Source organism: Rattus norvegicus, chromosome 3 (genome assembly GCF_021556685.1).
Source record: "Rattus norvegicus strain SHRSP/BbbUtx chromosome 3, alternate assembly SHRSP_T2T, whole genome shotgun sequence".
Classification (NCBI taxonomy): domain Eukaryota; kingdom Metazoa; phylum Chordata; class Mammalia; order Rodentia; family Muridae; genus Rattus; species Rattus norvegicus.
This window is the reverse complement of record NC_141536.1, coordinates 44,925,013-44,943,095: the sequence shown is the minus strand read 5'-3', so window position 1 is coordinate 44,943,095 and position 18,083 is coordinate 44,925,013.

The window sequence follows — 18,083 nt, the reverse complement described above, 5'->3', positions numbered from 1 at the left end:
TCACAGAAATAGACACGTATGAAATTGTCCAATGGTTCAGGGTGAACTCAGCAGTGGGTACACATCTAAAGACAATGACTCCTTCCCCTAGGATTCATAAGAGGTCAACAATTCAACATGGAGGGTCAAAACCTCACCAGCCTCTTCCCTATCTATCTATGGCTGCTGAGAGGCCCAGATTTGCGCAGACATGCAACAGGCACCTTTGTGAGCACATGGCTGCAAAGTCTCTTTTGTCCCTAGCAGACAGTATTTTTAGTGTCCTTCACTTTATCTTCTGGCCTTGCATTCTTTCTACCCTTTCTGTAATAACCCCTGAGCCTTAGAAGGGGGTAATAAATGTCTTGTTTATGGTCAAGCACTCACTCAGCTTTACCCTTTTCTCAGCCCCTTGAGCAGCCATGATTTTCTGTACTGGATGCCATTTATTGTAAAGAAGGCTTAGGAACGAGGCTAAGGCTAGCATTTCTGTTGGAGAACAAGCCTAGCTGTTTAGGAAGCAACGTGAGAGCATGTCAGTTTAGATAAGCAACAGTCTTTGCCGTTCACTGTCTTTGACGACCTATGACCCTCTCAGCTGTGGATCTTTGGCCGGGCTTATTGTATTAGACTTGAAATCCTTCTTGTGGAATGAGCAGGATTCTTGGATTCTAGGAGAGATTAGACAGACACCATAGTTAGTAGCTGTCATGGAACAGTAGGCATATAATGCCTAGAGCACTGTCATTGAAGTTCACAAGTTTCACAGCTGGTAAGAACTGTGGATGCATTTTCTCTTCCAGCAGGCTACATAGCACTTTCCAACATTATTAGAATATCATAGAATATAGAATATCACAGAAGAGAACTCTACACTTACCACCTTCTCAAACAATGTTTATTTAACACCTACCCTACGGTTCCATGCACCATGTTATAATAATAAAGGCTTTTCCTCTCATGAAGCACACAGTCAAGTTGAAGTGATAAAAGCAGGATGAAAGGATGAAAAAGAAACAAAGAACAGAGAGGCCAAAGAGACAAAAAGTAGCAAGACACTAAAGTTAACCATGTCAATAATTACATGAAATGTTCATGGACTGTACCCCTCAATTAACACACGGGGATTACAGACTTGAAGAAAAAGGCAAAACCTAGCATATTTTATTCATAAAAGATATACTTTAAGGATAAAGACACAAGAGTGGCTCCAGTCTACAGTCTGTCATATGGGGTGCTTAAAAGTTGTTACTCCAGCCAAACAACAAACAAACAAATAAACAAATATGTGTACAAACTGAAAAAGTAAAAATCTTGAGGTTCATCAGAAGAATGATCATCCTGCACTCTTATCATTTCCCACATGCTAATTGAGAAACAGACAGAGGGATACAGAAAATTATAATTTACCAGACCAGAAAGTCAGTCAGTTCTGTGGGAATCAGTATAAAGAAACTTGTATTGTGGGTAACAGACTTGGGGTTTTCTGAATGGATAAACTTGAAAGATAAAACCTGGCAAATTCTACAATAGAGAGAACCCCAGACTTGTTTTATCTCCAGACATTCTCACAATGGAGATTAGGGGGAAAAAATCTCTAAAGCCTTCTGGTGTGCTGAGAACTCATTTTAAAATGGTAAAGCATTCTCTCCCTCTTGACATGTCCAACCTGCTGAGTTAGAACCTCACTGACTGGAGAATAGATATACCCAATTGTAGCTTTCCATGTAGGAGCAGGGAGACGATAAAGTCTCCACTCTGAACCATCCTGTATCACTGATGGAGACGAAGACAAAGAAACCCAGATGTGCCTGTAAACTTCACAGCAGGGAGGTAGAGGCACACAAAAAGTGCTCACCACAGGGTGACAGAACACATTTCCTCCCTGCACCGCCATACTAAAATCCACTTACTGCACCTTCTCTTACCCACTGCATTGTGTCTGCCTCTTAATGAAAAGCCACAAGGCATACTGAAGGGCAAAGCCAGCTCAGAAAACTGAAAACTACAACAGCACTAGAACCACTTAGGGAATTTCCATCGCCCAATTGTAAAATAACTGGATTTAATTTTCCAAGATCTGTAATGGAAGAAGACAGTGTGTAGGGATGGATATGGTAAGAAGAAATGGAAATTCTAAAAAGAAATGCTGAATTTTTTTCAATAAACATAACATGAGAAATGAAAAATGGCCTTGATGATCCTACCAGTAGATTAAATGTGGCTGCAAAAAAAAAAAAAAAGCATCTCTGGTATTAAGAATGTGACAACGAGAATTCAAAAACTTAGAAAAAATAGTAAAAAAAAAATGTGGAATAGGATAGCCAAGAACTATTTAACAAAAGGTGCACTTTATATGTCACGAGATTCCAGGAGAAGAGGAGGAGGAGGAGGAGGAGGGAAGAGAAGCAAAGTTTCCTCAAATTAGCACCAGATGTGAAACCACAAAAACAAAGGCAAAACAAACAATCAAACAAGTAAACAAACAAAATCCAAGCAGGGGAGCTGTCTGAAAAGCAAAACCAAATGTTAGTTTTAGGAATATGGTGTTCCAATTGCAGAAGATGAAGGACATAGGAAAAATTCAGGTGGAAGCCAGAGGAAGAAAACACTTTGTATCTATGGAAGAATAAATCTAAGAATGAATGCTCTTTAAACTTCGAAACTGCACAAAACAAGCATCCGAAGTGTTGCGGGAGAAGATCACAGCATATATATATATATATATATATATATATATATATATATATATACACACACACATATATATGTATATTACATAGAAAAGGGAAAGATGAGAAAGGATTTATTTTCTTAAAAAATAAAAAACAAACAAATAAACCTAAACCAAAAAACCCCTGGAAACTTGTTGCAAGTAACCCTGCCATGAAGGGAGTATTAAAAGAAGTTCCCCAGAAAAAGAAAACAATTACATAGACCATGAGCTTAATGCTTCAGGAAACAAAGTCTGTCAGAGAAGGAATAATAGAATAAAATATAAGCTTTCATTCTTCTTGTTTTAATATTTCTTGTTAAAAGGTTTTACTTACCATGGATTCGAGCTTGTTTCTGAGTGTATGTCACATTTGTGAGGGCATCTACGAAGGCCGGAAGAGGCCATAAGAACTCCTAGAGCTGCAGCGACCGGACTTGAGGTAAATGAGGTGGGTTCTGGAAGTCAAACTCAGCTCCTCTAAAGAGCAGCAATCAATCACTCTAAATTGCTGATTATTCTAATTTGCTCTAAGACAACAAAAATTTCAGAGCGATGGCAACTGCACACGCAATGATCGGTATTCCTGTGTAATTGAAGTCAATACCAATAATCATATAGGGGACAAGAGACAGAGATGTTAGGACTTTTAATATTGGAAGTGGATTTTTACTGACTGCAAATGTACATTGGGAACTCTAGGTTAAATAATAAAAAGTTTTGAAAAGTAAAATTGATTTTCTGAGGAAGGAGATAAAATGGAGTCATAAAATGCTCAATAAAAACTATAAAGGGGGACTGGAGGGATGGCTCAGTGGTTAAGAGCACTGGCTGCTCTTCCGGAGGTCCTGAGTTCAATTCCCAGCAACCACACAGTGGCTAACAACCATCTGTAATGGGACCTGATGCCCTCTGAAGACAGCTACAATGTACTCATATACATAAAATAAATATATAAATCTTTAGAAAAAAACTACAGATGGGAGAAAAAGAACATAAAGCAAAATAGGAACAAAAATGCAAGCAATAAAGAAAAATCGTATGAGTATGGTAGAGATATTAATACAAACATATGTCTAGACATATAAAGTTAAATATAGTACACCTGTACTACTTTAATATTTATAAGTATATGGATATTCTGGTTTAATACATTATTAATTATTGTTAAAGTATATTAATTTAATTAATTATATATTATTTCTATTAAATAAAGTAATTTAATAAAAATAAGTGCTATTAATATTAAACCATGATCTTGGTGGATAGAAAACAACATCCGACTACTCATAATCTACAATAAACATCTTAAATGTGAAGATACATGTACACTAAAAGTAAAGAATGGAGAAAGACACTATTGCCAGGGACCATGTGGCTGTCCCTGAGCTATGCAGAACTGGCTCCACCCCTCCTGGCTGCTCAGCTGTGGAGAGCAGGCCCTATCTCACCAGCAGCAGCATTCAGGAGAGAGGGCCCTGCACTTTACCCAGGAAGCACAGTGGTGCTGGGCCCGGTGGGGGGGGTGGTATGGGAGAGCCGACCCCGAGGTCATCTGCTGTGGGGTGGCATGAGTGCAGAGGTGACTCAGCTCTTGGCCATCTTTAGCAGTCAGAAAGCTGTCCAAAGGATCATGAGTGTGGGAGAGCTAGCCCTGGCCCTCACTAGTGAAGCCCTTGGGAGAACGGGCCCTGTACCTCACCTAGACAGCAGAGAAGCGCTGACCCTGATGATGGTGGTGCAGGTGAGCCAGCCCCAAGGTGTGTGTGTGAGGGAGAGCTAGCCCGGCTACTCACAGGCAGCAGCTCTTGGGAGAGTGGGTCCTGTACCTTAACTGGGCAGTACAGTGGAGCTAGCTCTGGAGATGTGGGTGCCAGTGAGCTGGCCCCATGGGCATGGAAGCAGTTAGAAGATTGACCTGACTCCTGTTGATGGCAGCATGGGGTGACCTATCTGGAGCAGTGCTGAAGATCTTGACCTGGTGGAACAGATAAGAGAGAGCCAGCACACTGACCACTTTAGCCTCTACCCAGGCCCAGATCCAGGGCTTTGAGTTGGTCCCACCCCCCAAATATATATCAACTGTAAGCAGTTTGGCACATGAAAGGATCAGTTCTGCTGACCCAAAGCTACAGGATCTCCATGACACAAGACAACAACAGGATAACTGGGATCAGTCCAGTGAGGATCCAAAACTGATGGTAGCCAGAGCTATGGAACCAGACCAATGAGTCATTGCAATGAACGTTTGCACATGAAGATGTGTGGACACAGGGATATACTATGGGGCATACTATGGCATACTATAGTTTCCACAATGAGATGTTTTCTATGTTTTTGTTTGATTGTTTTTTATTTGGAGGGGGAGGTTGCAAGTGAAGATGTGTGGACATACTATGGGATAAACTCTGACATTCTACAGTTTCCATGATGAGAGTTTTTTATGCTTGTATTTGTTTGTGTGTTTTTATTTGGTGGGAAAGGTTGCAAGAGTGAAGGACAGATATGAGAGGATGGGGAGAGGAGTGAGACTGAGGTGCATGATGTGAAACTCACAAAGAATCAGTAAAAAGTTTTATTTAAAAAAAACAAAGCAAGTGTTAACTCTAAATTTCAGATAGAATAGACTTCAGGTAAAGAAATGATCAAAAGAAAAAGAAAAGACTCACAAGATCTATGTCCATTTAAAAAGCATAACAGTATTCAATGTACATGTATGCAATGATTGTATCTAAATATGTTAAGCCAAATAGAATTTTAGGGAGAAATCGACTTCATTATATAGAATTATAAGGAGAGATATTGGTATCAACTTACCTCTAGCTTGGCCATTCAACTCCTATATCAAAATGGATGAATGGAGAAGGAAAATAACAGTCAAATCTAACACCAACTTTAAGGAACTGGATATAATTGGCAACTATAATATATTTTGTTCAACAATATCAGAATAAGTAGTCTCACTAAGTATACAAGGAACACTCAAGAAGATAAATCACATTCTGGGCCATAAAACTTTAGCACATTTTTTGTTTTGGTTTTTGTTTTGTTTTGTTTTGTATTTATAATTTGTTCAATATCTATTCTTAGACAATAATAGAACTGAACTATGAGTCACTAAAAGAGAATTGAAGGGAGAAAATCTTAAAATATTTAAAGATTAAACAACACACTCCAACTAACACAGGAGAAATGAGAGAAACCAGTGGTAACCATTAAACTCCTTAGAACTAAATGAAGCAAAGTGGAAGTGCAGGGAATAGCTCCGGAGATATTTGAAAGAGGCTGGTGAGAGTAAGTTCATGTGAGACGAGAAGGAGGCTTTAAATCGACCATTTAAGCACCTTATAAACACTAGAAAGAAGAACAAATTAAATCAAAAGTAAGTATAATAAAGTAGAGCTGAAATCAATGAAGTTGAAAAATTGCAAGTCAACCAAGAAAAAGCAATGAAACCAAACGATGCCAACTTGACAAGATCAATAAATTGATAGACCCCTTACAAACAAGAAAAAGAGAAGACAAAACATTGTTAAAGTCATAAAGGAGCAAGAAGTTGCATTGTGAATCCCTTAGATATAAGCGTTTTGAACAACTTTTGGTTTACCAGTCTGATAATGTAGATGAAGTAAATCAATTCCTTGAAAGATATAATCTACATAAACTTAATTAAGAAAAACTAGGCTGTCTAATAAGTCTGTAATCTAAAATACCAAGTCCAGACAGGTTTACTAATGAATTCTGTGAAATATTCATGAAAAATGTATCATTTCCTTATAATCTCTTCCAGAAAATAGAATTGAAACCCTTTTTAATTGATGATTGAGAATCCAGCATTATTCACATGCCAAAACTAAATAATGACATACTTTAAAAAAGAAAAATACAGAGCCTATTTCATAAAAATACATACGAAATTTCTCAACAAGAGGTTGGCAAATTGAAACCAATGATGTATACTAGGAATTAGGCATGAGGATAATGTGGAATTATTTAATTTCGGGCATGCATGGCTGGTTCAACATTTGAAATCAATTAATGTAATCCATAATATTATCAGACTAAAAGAATAAAAATTACCCAATCATATCAATGCATAAAACCATTCCCTTTCATCTAATAGTGCTTTGTAAACTGGGACTAGAGAGAGCCTAGCAAGTAAAGAAAACCTATAGAACCACACTAAATGTATACTTCAGGGTAGAAATACAGATTTCTCACTAAGATAAGAACTTACACAGGACAACTCATCTAAGTGCTTCTTTTTGAAGTCTTATTAGAAGTCCTGGAAAATTTGTAAAGAAAAGGAAAATATGTGGTATATAATTAAGAGAGAGTAAATTAAACTCCTTTTGCTCCTGGATGGCATGAAAATATATGCATAAGAAACCTAACAAAAGTGACAACACCCTTTTTAAAACTACTGAGCAGTTTTGAGACGTTGTAAGGTACAGGGCAAATAATTCAATTATCTTCCTATAAATAAACAATAGACAAGAGGAATTGGAAACCAAGAATAATATAAACCATCTATAGCTCGACGTCTCTGAAAATGAAATAATTCAGCATAAATCTAGGAAAACGTTCTTAGGATCTATGTGAGAAAAATTAAGACAAAGACAACCCCCCCAAAAAAGCTGAGGAAATGGACGTACAGTTCATATTCATGAATAGGAAAGCTCTATATTATCCATATGTCATTTTTCTCATTCTTACCTACACATGGGATGCACCAACATAAAGCTCTGTGAGTTATTTCGTGGCTACCAACACTGACTCAGTGACTCTGAAGGGTGATGAGAGATAACCACCAGAAGAGCCAAGGCAATATGAAGATGAGAAAGGGCAGATGATTGACATCACATGACCTGAAGATGCCACAAAGCTACAGTAATCCAGACACCGGTTTGTCAGTGAAAGAAGAGAGCAATAGGTTGACTGGTAGAATAGGGCATCTAGAACAAAGCCACAAAAATAGAGACAGCCAACCCTTGACAACGGAACAAGGATGATAGTCTCTTCAACAAAAGATGCTTGAACAACTAACTGGACGTACACATGCAAAAAGTGAATCTATACACAGACATTTCACCTCTCATAAAGCCAACTGAAATAGTCATTGTTAAAAGGATATTGAAAACTATTTATCACCCAGAAATTACAAAAGCAATAATCTAGATGCCATTGGGTACTGTGTTTTTAATCACCGTGAGAAAAGAAGGAAAAATTATTTTATTTTGGATCCTAATTTTAGTAGTTACAATCCACTATTGCCTGACTTCCTTGTTCATGGGCAGCCTGTTCTGAGGCAAAAGAGTATGGAGAAAGGATGTGGGGGAGCAGAAATGCTAGCCTCTTGGCAGCCAGGAAACTGAGAAACTGAACCAAGAGAAAATGTATCACCTGAATGCACACTTCCAGGGACACAGTACCTCTGACCAAGTCCTGCAGCCCTCAGAACTCATCGCCTCTCAATAATGCCCTCTGATTATAAGTCCGTTGGTGGATCAACCCATCTAATGCCAGAACCTTCACAACCCTACCACCTCCCAGTAATTCCCTCAGTTAGCTGGGAACCAGGCCTTCAAGACTCCTGCCTTTGGGGGTCTATGTACTTAAACCACGAGAGCTGTGGCCATACCTTTATATTTAAACATGCACATAACAGGAATGATGCAAAAAGAAATAACGACTCTATGTGTTTTCATCAAAATTACTTTTTTTTTCATGATTGGTTGCCAGATAAGAGGAAAGAGACTAGGAAGAATAAAGAACCAACCAACTTTCCATCATTGATATTTAGAAATTTGTCAAATCACTGATGTAATCCTGAGCCACTCAATGCCCAAAGTCATATGATGCCTCATCTTCACTATTTCTAAGAAATTTATGGATTTTGTTCTTACTGTTCATTTTGTTAGTTTTTATACAGATTGAACTTTTGGTCCATGATGATATGTATAGAATGCCTATCTAATTACTATAGAACATGCATTCTGTGGGGAGAGTATATAGGAATAGCTCCAAGATAAACCACATGCTAGATCATAAAGCACCAAAATCATAAATAATCAGGAGGTATATGAAATGGTACATCAAAGAAATGCAAATAAAAGAATGGCAAAAATGAGAAAGACAAATGATAATAATGGATATTGGTGAACAAGTAAAAACTGCAGAAACCAGATAGCTACAGCAAATGGTGGCTTGACAGTTTATTGAAGACAGAAGAGAAGTAAAAACTTGCCGGCAAAATCTGTAGTGTATATTTGAAATGGTTGCTTCAAACTGAAATCAACTCAAATGATCACCAAAATGAGAATGGATAAGGAAGTTGTAGTATGTTCATTCGATGGAATTTAACTTAATAACACAAAAAGAGTAAGTTTCTGTACCATTGAAAACATTAGCAAGTCTCAAAAACAAGCCTGTACCAGTTCTCAGCATGCATACAATGGCTCACAGCCATCTGCAATTCTAGGACCAGGGACTTAGATTCCATCTTCTCACCTCTTACCAATACCAGGCATGTGTGTGGTGCTCATACGAGCAAAACACTCATACTCACGGAATAAACAACACAAAAAAAATTAAAAAGAGTACCCATTATTTAATCCTACTTATATAATGTTGGAAAGAGATTTGTTGCCAAAACATTGGTTGTTTCATGGAACAGAGATTAAATGAGGTAGTCTTATGAACCAAAACGTTCTGAGTTGTGGAACTCATGTATGTAGTGATTTCAAACACTATGAAGATTTTCTTAAAGGCTATGATTTTATTGCATGTAAATTAAACTCCATAAAAAATAATTGCAGTAGGGGAACAAGGAATTCTTACTTTTCTTATTAGAAATAAAAGTTCCTCCCTTAACTATTCTTACAATTTAAACAAAACTCTTATCTATTTCTCCTTCTTTACATAAATAACAGAATTTTCTGATGTGTACAGTGTCAACAGAGTTAGTATCAAGTTATGATTTTGAAGGGAGAAAGGCCAGAGGAAAAAAGTGAATGAACCATATTATCTCAGTCTTATTAAGACGTAAGTTTTATTTTCACACACTGTGGAGGAATGGATATCTTTGTATGTACAGAGAAATAAGGATGAGTGATGTCACCACGTGCAAGTGTTATATACTTCCCCTTGCTTTCTTTTTCTCTCTTCTTACACGTTTTCCTTCCATGGGAGAACTCTATTGGAAAGGAATTCCAAGCTCTAATTCTCTGTCTCGACTCTTACCTAAAGGAATATGGAGACATTTCAGAGACTGTCATTGTCTTGAAAGAGAAAGCAGTATTGCTAGTATCTATTAGAAATCTTCTATCCTGCCCTAAAATTATTTACAATTTTTACCTTAGAGGTCCTTACCACAATGTATATTTTATTTATATGTCGATAAATTCAGCAAACATTTTTTGTCAAATGCAAAAGCAAAGTAATTATTTCCACAACATGGTCAAGGCCATTTCACTCAGATTCCTTTAACTTGAAATATCCTGCCAGCCACGTTTTAGAGAATTTGATGACTCTTTTCAACTCTTCAGAAGGAGGCTGCCAGATGTATTGCTGCGTTCACATATGTGCACGCATGGGTGAGTAAAGTAATTAAATGATCCTTCGGTCGTTTGCTAAACCCTTACAGAGAGACTTTGTGAGAAAACTTGGCATCTCCTCCCCTGCTACTCATCTAGCTTCTCTATTTCCACCCAAGTGTTTGGTGTCTAAAAATTATACTTAGAAATTAATTTATCTTATGTCAACTGATGAGTGAGATTTATCTTAATTTGAATAAACCACAAATGCCCATTCATCGATTATGGTCCTTGTTAAGGCATCACGCCAAGAAATACCAGGTGCCTGGGCCAGACTTGACTCAAACATAAGATGGACCCTTTCCTGATGTTCAAAAGCTATGAATCTGATTTTGGGCCAAATGCCTCTTGGTTTTCTTGCCTAGGAAGGAAGAAAGTTGACTAAATGGGATGTAGCTTCCAGTTCTACAGCTCTGTGGACATTCACTGATAGCCAAGGAAGAGATTACTTATACCATAGCAGAACTTGACTTAAATCCTTTGTATAAACATGAAAAGTTAAAACCAGAAAAATGCCTTGGTCATGTATTAGAGTCTAGCATATTATAAAAGCAGTGATAGTGGTAGATATGGCCTTTATCTTTATGAAGCCTACCTTACAGTTTGGGCCAGAGGCTAACATAAACAATAAAAGCTAATGGCAATATATAACAAAGTAGAAACACATTACTTAAGGGCTAAAGGTTAGAGGCATGACCTTAACTTCTAAGTGACAACTTCTAGCTATAGCTCTAAGAGACATCTTATCCTACTGTCCCTTTGTTGTCCATAAGATTTTACTATAATATGGACCAACTAATTTTGTTTTATATTCTCAGCAACCAGACAGAATCACAGTGAATGGACAAAGGAATAGCCCAGGGTTCAATGGTAATTTACTGAATTCTGCATCACAAATCAAACTTCATATGACCATTCTACTAGAAGGAAAGCCAGTATAAAATAAGAATTGTGATATACCATTGGAAGTTGTTTTTTTCTACAAAGTTAAAACAAATCCTTTAAACACTGTTTCACTTTGTTGGGTCTGTCCTACAGTTGAGTGAAAAATCTCTAATAAGATTGACCTAAGCAGGCACAGTGTGATGTATTTACTAGCGGTGTGGTTACCCAACAGAAGTAGCTCATGGCTTTTACAGGAGATAGATGGCTTCGAGTAGAGGAGAATGTCTGTACTGTTGTCCTTGCTGGGCTTCTGGTCAGCAGCGTACTCTGGCTCTGCTGCTATGAAACAGCGGGACACATTCTCTTCTCATTCACTTCCCAGCATTCCTTTCTCCCAAAGTAGCTTGTGTTTTGATTCTCTTTTCATGGACTTTATTGTTGTTTAGTTTTATATTCTTTGACCCTCTTTATTAAAAAGAAATGAACCTTCAGAAAGAAAAGTTCTCTTATGTAAAAAAAATTATTTGGCGACATTTTAGTTAGATAAACTTCAAACACATTGTAATAGTATATTTCATATAGATCTTTATCCGGTAACAGTCTCAGCTTGAAAGGAGGAAGTTCAAAGTTCCTTTCTGGGCTGTGCTTGGGATAGATTTGTGATGCAAGCTAGACTTAAGAAAATGCCCTTTGTTGGGCATTAATAGGAGGAGAAGCCCTTGGTCCTGTGAAGACTCATTTCTCCAGTGTAGGGGAATGCTAGGGTGTTGAGGAGGGAGTAGGCAGGTGCAAGGGGGAGCATCCTCATAGAAGCAGGGGGAGGGGGAGAGGAGAGGGGAGGAACTGAGAAAGAGGATAACATTTGAAATGTAAATACATAAAATATCCAATAAAAAGTGAAAAAATAGATAATAAATAACACAGCTACAGGAAGTATGTTATAGCAACACAAATGGACTAAGATTCTACTTTAAACATAGAGTCTGTTAAAACAAAAACTTATTTGAAATGCAGGGAGAAGTTGCAATTTCTCCTTTTACCAGAAAATAAAGTGATGTTTAACTCTTTCCATATAGTCTTCCATATATATATATATATATATATATATTGGAAGCTCAAATTAAACAGCCTATCTGATAATTTGCAAAAAAGAAATAAAGAAAATGCCCTCACCAGATTGCCCTGTGGGAGAGTCTATGGTGCCTTTTTTTTTTTGATTAATGATTGATGTGAGAAAAGCCCAGATTACTGTGTGGGGGTGGCATCTCTGAGATGGTGGCCCTAGGTTCTATAAGAAAGCAGGCTGAGCAAGCCAGGAGGTGCTAGCCAGGAGGCAGTACTCCTCCATGGCCTCTGTATCAATTCCTGCCTCAGGATTTCTGCCCTGAATATCCTCAGTGATGGACTATGGCATGAAACTGAAAGTCAAAATAAATCCTCAACAGTATTTTATCACAGCAATGGAAACTCTAAGATAAGACTCTATATAACAAATGCTTTCTGGAACCTTACTTTCCTGATGTTCAAGATGTTATACCTTTCCTTCTAATTTGACGTAGCTTAACTATGTCAGTGGTCAGGAGATTGACAAATTGGGAGGAAAAATTGTAACTAAAAAAAGAAAACGATATATCTTTTACATCTTTAGAAATATAAGTTGAAAAATCTAAAATCCAACCTCCCTCCCTCCCTCCCTCCCTCCCTCCCTTTCTCGCTCACTCTAGTCCCTACGTTCTATCAGTATTCTTGACTGTACAACATAGTTAGAATGCACCTAGCACATAACCAGATCCCCTGCAATATATCCCAAATGTTTTCTTTTAAAATTCAATCCAGGTTTTCTGAAATTGAAATTCACATGCAACTCATTTGAAGTATTGAACATACATCTTATAGTACACACTGGCATTAAATTGAAATGTGAAGGATGAGAAGTCATTTGTGTGGGCAGGAAGCCAAATCATTCCTGGAGTTCTGCATGCAGGCAATAATTTACATCGACAGGTAGAAAACATGTTATGTGCTCTTGGTACAATGATACCGCCAAGCTTGGCCATGACTCATAACTCAGCTAGCATTTATAAATGCTCAAAAAATGTGGTAAAAGGGATGAAGACTTGTTCTTGTCTGAACTCAAAGGCAATGGCGTCCTTGAGATTTGACAAGAGATTAATAAAGGATAGACAGGTAGACAGACAGACAGACAGACAGACAGACACACACACACACACACACACACACACACACACACACACACACCACAGTAAGCAAGTGAACTTTGCATTTTATCCTCTATTTCTGGTACCATGCAGGACTTGAAGGAAGAGTTAGTGTCATCTGTTTTTGTATTCTTTGCCTCATTTATTTAAGATAATGTAGCCATTACTATTGCTAATCACTGTGATCAGCTCTAACGTTTTTCCTTCTCTTTCCTATTTTTCCTATGAACTTGTCAACTGTGAGCTAAAGCGCCTCCATATAAGCATTTCCCTTAAAATTAGTGACATTTGTTTTCTGTTAACAGCTGGTGGGGACAGGCTAGACAGAGGGGAATAAAAGGACAAGCCACAGTCAGTGGCCTGCCTAATGCCAGCATAGTCAAAATTCCAAGACAATGAGGAGTGTAGCCTTCTGGTGAACAGCACTTTTCCAGGGACAAACTGTTTTAGTTTTTCATTTTCCTGAATAACAATTGATGCGTTCTTTCCTTCAACCTGTCCTACCACCCCCTCGCCCCCCCCCGCCCCCGCCAAAGCCCTGTATATAAATTTTTGGTGGAGAGGAAACAAACAAACAAAAGATAAAGGACTTCAACCTTCCATCCAGTTAGCCAAGAAATGAACAAAAGCAGCCACTGAGCATGCCTAGAATGGCTTCCCCTACCAGCTGTGTCCTGTCGGGCAACCGCAAAGATGCTGCCTTCTTTCTCAGTCACTGTGTGCCCCCAACCAGCTGTCCTACTGGGTCCCAGTGTGCACTGCAAAGTGAAATCAGGAATGTTTCGCTTTGTAGTGATAACGAGTTTGAGCTGCTGGTGGATCAAGCTGTTTCTCTCTAGACACTTAGCGCCAAAGGTCTGGGCTTCCGGACAGTCCATCTTGTTCTTGTTTTCTTGGCTGTGCTCACAACAGCCCTCCCGTGACTAGGGCAAAGTTTAAATCTTGACATGGGAAGAGTCTGGAGCAAGTTCCCACAGGTGGTACTGTTCAAATAGTCACATAAAGTGCTTCCTTTGTCGTTAAAACCAACCCTGTAATCTGTCCCAAGTGAAACGGGGCATTGTTTCAGAAACACCAAAGTAGACCGCTGTGTTAACAGGACAAAGGGAACTTTGTGTGACGAGGCAATTGTTGAATAAACTTGGTAAACAGTAACCTGTGAATAATATGAAAACCTCAAACCTCGAACAACAAACTTTGCTCAATTTTCACTGTGGCTAGGTTTTAACCATCCTTTACAAGGTGTCTGTGAATACGAAACTCAGAGAGTAAATTATGATCATCATGTGAGGTGCACAAAAGGCAGAGAGCTATCTGCATGTGAGACTGTTCCTGGGGACACAGTAGGCCATACCGTTAGATGAAGTAAGACACGGGATGGAATAAATTCTTGTCCACTGTCATTAGATCCCTTAGACAGTATTAATGGCATGCCTTAGTTTTCTGAGTGTTATACGCACCCCTAATTCCTTCACAAATGGTTGTTGTGTACCAAGAAATAGTATCTAGCAAATTCCTAAACTTTTCCAGCCTCAGTTATTCCAGTTACTGTGCAACATGTCAAGACTTCTCTCCATAGCATATTACTGTATATTTATACCAGTACTAAATGTATGTAAGTAGACTGAGGTAAATGCCTGTTATTACAATTGTTAACACAACTTAACTCAAAAGGACGTTGAAGCACTGACAGCTTTTCCATTTAAACAGGAGTATAACTTCCCCCCTTGTTTCTCCATTCTTCCTTTAATTCTGTGAACTCAATGTGTTTCTGACAATAGTTCTCTTCACATTCTTGACCATCTTCTCATATGTTCATATTAGAACAGTTGGCTGGTTTCTGGTAAGATGGTTAAGGTTTTGGAGTTGCCCTGGTGCCCTTTGGACTGAGAGTCCTTGCTAATTTATAGCTAGGTGTCATGACACAGCTAAACTCCCAGTCCTTAGAAGGATGACACAGGAGGCTTGTGTCTGAAAGCCAGGCAAAGCTACATAGAGAAAACCTATCCCAAAGTAGTTTCCATACCCAAGTCTCTTATCTCTTTACAGGGTGCAAAAACTGATTTGTTTGTCCTACACTTCAGACAATCATAAACCACATTAAGAAGGTTGAAGACAAACACCCTTTTTGTGTGCTGAGACTTAACACAGGTTTTGCCTGTGAATGCTCTCTGCTGCATCTATGCCACCAAGACACTAGTAGGAAGAGTACCATGGAGAAGTCCCCAGAGACATAAACCCGACCTCTCTCACGACCCTCCATTGCTATTTTCTTTCCATGCAAGATCTCTCAAAACATAGTGTTACCTATATGAAGGACTACAGAGGAATTATGGGAAGTAGACATGTTCTGACTTTCAGAAACAATCAAGGTAAGGAGACAAGAGTACAGAGCAAGAGATAGTAGTAATCATTTTAAAGACTAATAAGTATTTGATAGGGCCTAGTGCCAAAATAAAAATGAAGAGTCCTTTGACAAAAAAAAAATGTCTGAACCTTGACTGCAGACCAGGACCTGTGTTGGTGTTCAACTTGTGAATGAGTTATTTTGAAACTTCCAAAACTCCCTTATTTATTTGTCTCCTACCATAGTAGAAGCCCAGGAAACTGGGCTCAACTGGAATTTTAGCCTAGGAAACAAGTGTTTGGCACACCCAGCAGGGCGGTCAGTGTCACTGAGTTCTAGTCCAAGAGTGAGGGAGCCAGCTGTGTGGTCTATCGTCCAAACTGGACCGATAAAACCACAGTAATGAATTCTCAGGGACATACTCTTTAGTTCAAGAGGAATTTGGCTGCTGGTTGGGAAAAAAAATCCAGTGTGCTTATGTTAATAAAGTACCACTTTGAACAGAATGCAGAAGCTAAAACGTAGCTCAGGATAGCAAATGACAAGTGCACACTTTGGAACACGTATCTTTCTATGGCTTTGTGAGGTCCTGTCCACTTACATGCCAACAAGTCACAAAATTCCTTAGAGAGAACAGTCTAACGTGAACGTAGACTTCTACACAGTTACTGGCATTGCACACTGGTGTATGAGGGTGTTAACAAGCAGGGGAACTTTACAGAGGTTAAAGTGCCTGGGTGGATATGGCAATCCAGCTATTTATTATGTGATCCCCAAACAACAAATACAACACTTTGTGCCTTGCAGCCCCCCTAACAGTGCCTACTGGACATAGTTTTGTGGCAATAAAATAGCTTCATAATCCCAACACAGGAAAAAGATTTAGTTACAGTGTGATACTACTTCAGTTCTATTAAGACAGGTAAGACACTGGAACAGCAAATTCATCTGGGTACAGAAAAGGAAACACGAAGCTAGGAATGTAACAAGTGCATACACTCTTTTTTCTTTCTCTTTTCCTTTTTTTTCTTTTTAGTTTGATATATAAAGTGTCTTTTAAAATAAAATTTAAAAAAGCCACATGTTTCAATCATTTTCATATTCGAAAATACAGAATAAAGTCAACATGAACTTCATTTTCGTATCATTTTAGCCATTCCCTTACAATATTCTTTCTGCCATTAGTGAGCCGGGGCCACCTCACTACAAGTGCAGGCAAAAAGGCATCCTGCTGGAGCTCTTTCCATCTCATCTAACAATGCTGGATGCCTGGTATCAGAATAATCATTCACTACTGCTCAGGGGACAATTTCCAGGCTATTATTTACTGCAAAGTCCTGATTGATGACAGTTTTGACTGAGTCGGGCAAATTTTGCATATTCAAGGAGATGGGTGTGGGACATTGTTGGAGAAAGCTTTAGACACCAGAAACTGGCCAAGTTTTAAAGCACTGTGCAATTGGGATTTTCATGCTTTTCTGTAGCTGAGATAGAACCCAAAAAGATGTTCTCATTGCAGGAAGGATTTGAGTCTTAGAAAGACATGCCTAAAATCAACCTTCATTCATAGGTAGACACTAAGCTTGGTTATGGGGTCCCGGACATGGATGGTAGTCATGTGACAGCTTCATTTCCACTTTGGCATTTAGCACTCCTTTACTCACTGTCTACCTGTCTTGCAGATACAATTCCATACACCTAGCCCTAACAGGATTCATGAAGCGAGAAAGGGAAGCGTCAAAATCTGTTCTCCCCATGCTTGTCTCCTCTTCAGGGTTTTAGGTTCCAAAGATTTCCTTAATAACTTAATTCAAAGACTTGATAATTTTGGTTTTTTGCTTTTCAAATTCAATTGAGAAGTCTCTGAAATACTTCTGGAAACCCTAGAAGTGTCATTCTACCCTAGTCACTTGGCAACAAAGAAAGCTGGACCAGTCTGTCTAGTTGACACATGCACATCCTACACAAAGCTGAACTGAATGACTCCTCCCCCTCTTTATCCCTTTGTGTGTAATGCTTTCAAACTTTCATAACAAAAGCACATTTTCAAGCATTAAGCCACCATATTAACTTCAAACAATGGGCCACTTGGAAGTAAAATGAAAAAAAAATGCTTTCCAGGGATCCTAATAGATAAATAACTACATAACAGAAGTCTACGATTCTAAGAACAAGGAATCATTGATGACGCTTTCTGGGCATCTCCTGCAAGAACATAGCCTCTGTATTTCTTAATCCTTCCATGATAACACCAGGATCCAATTCAAATCTTGGCTTATTAAGGTCTCTCATAGTTTAGGAAATGTCCCGGTTGAAGTTTAAAGGAAAATAAACTTTCAAAGGTT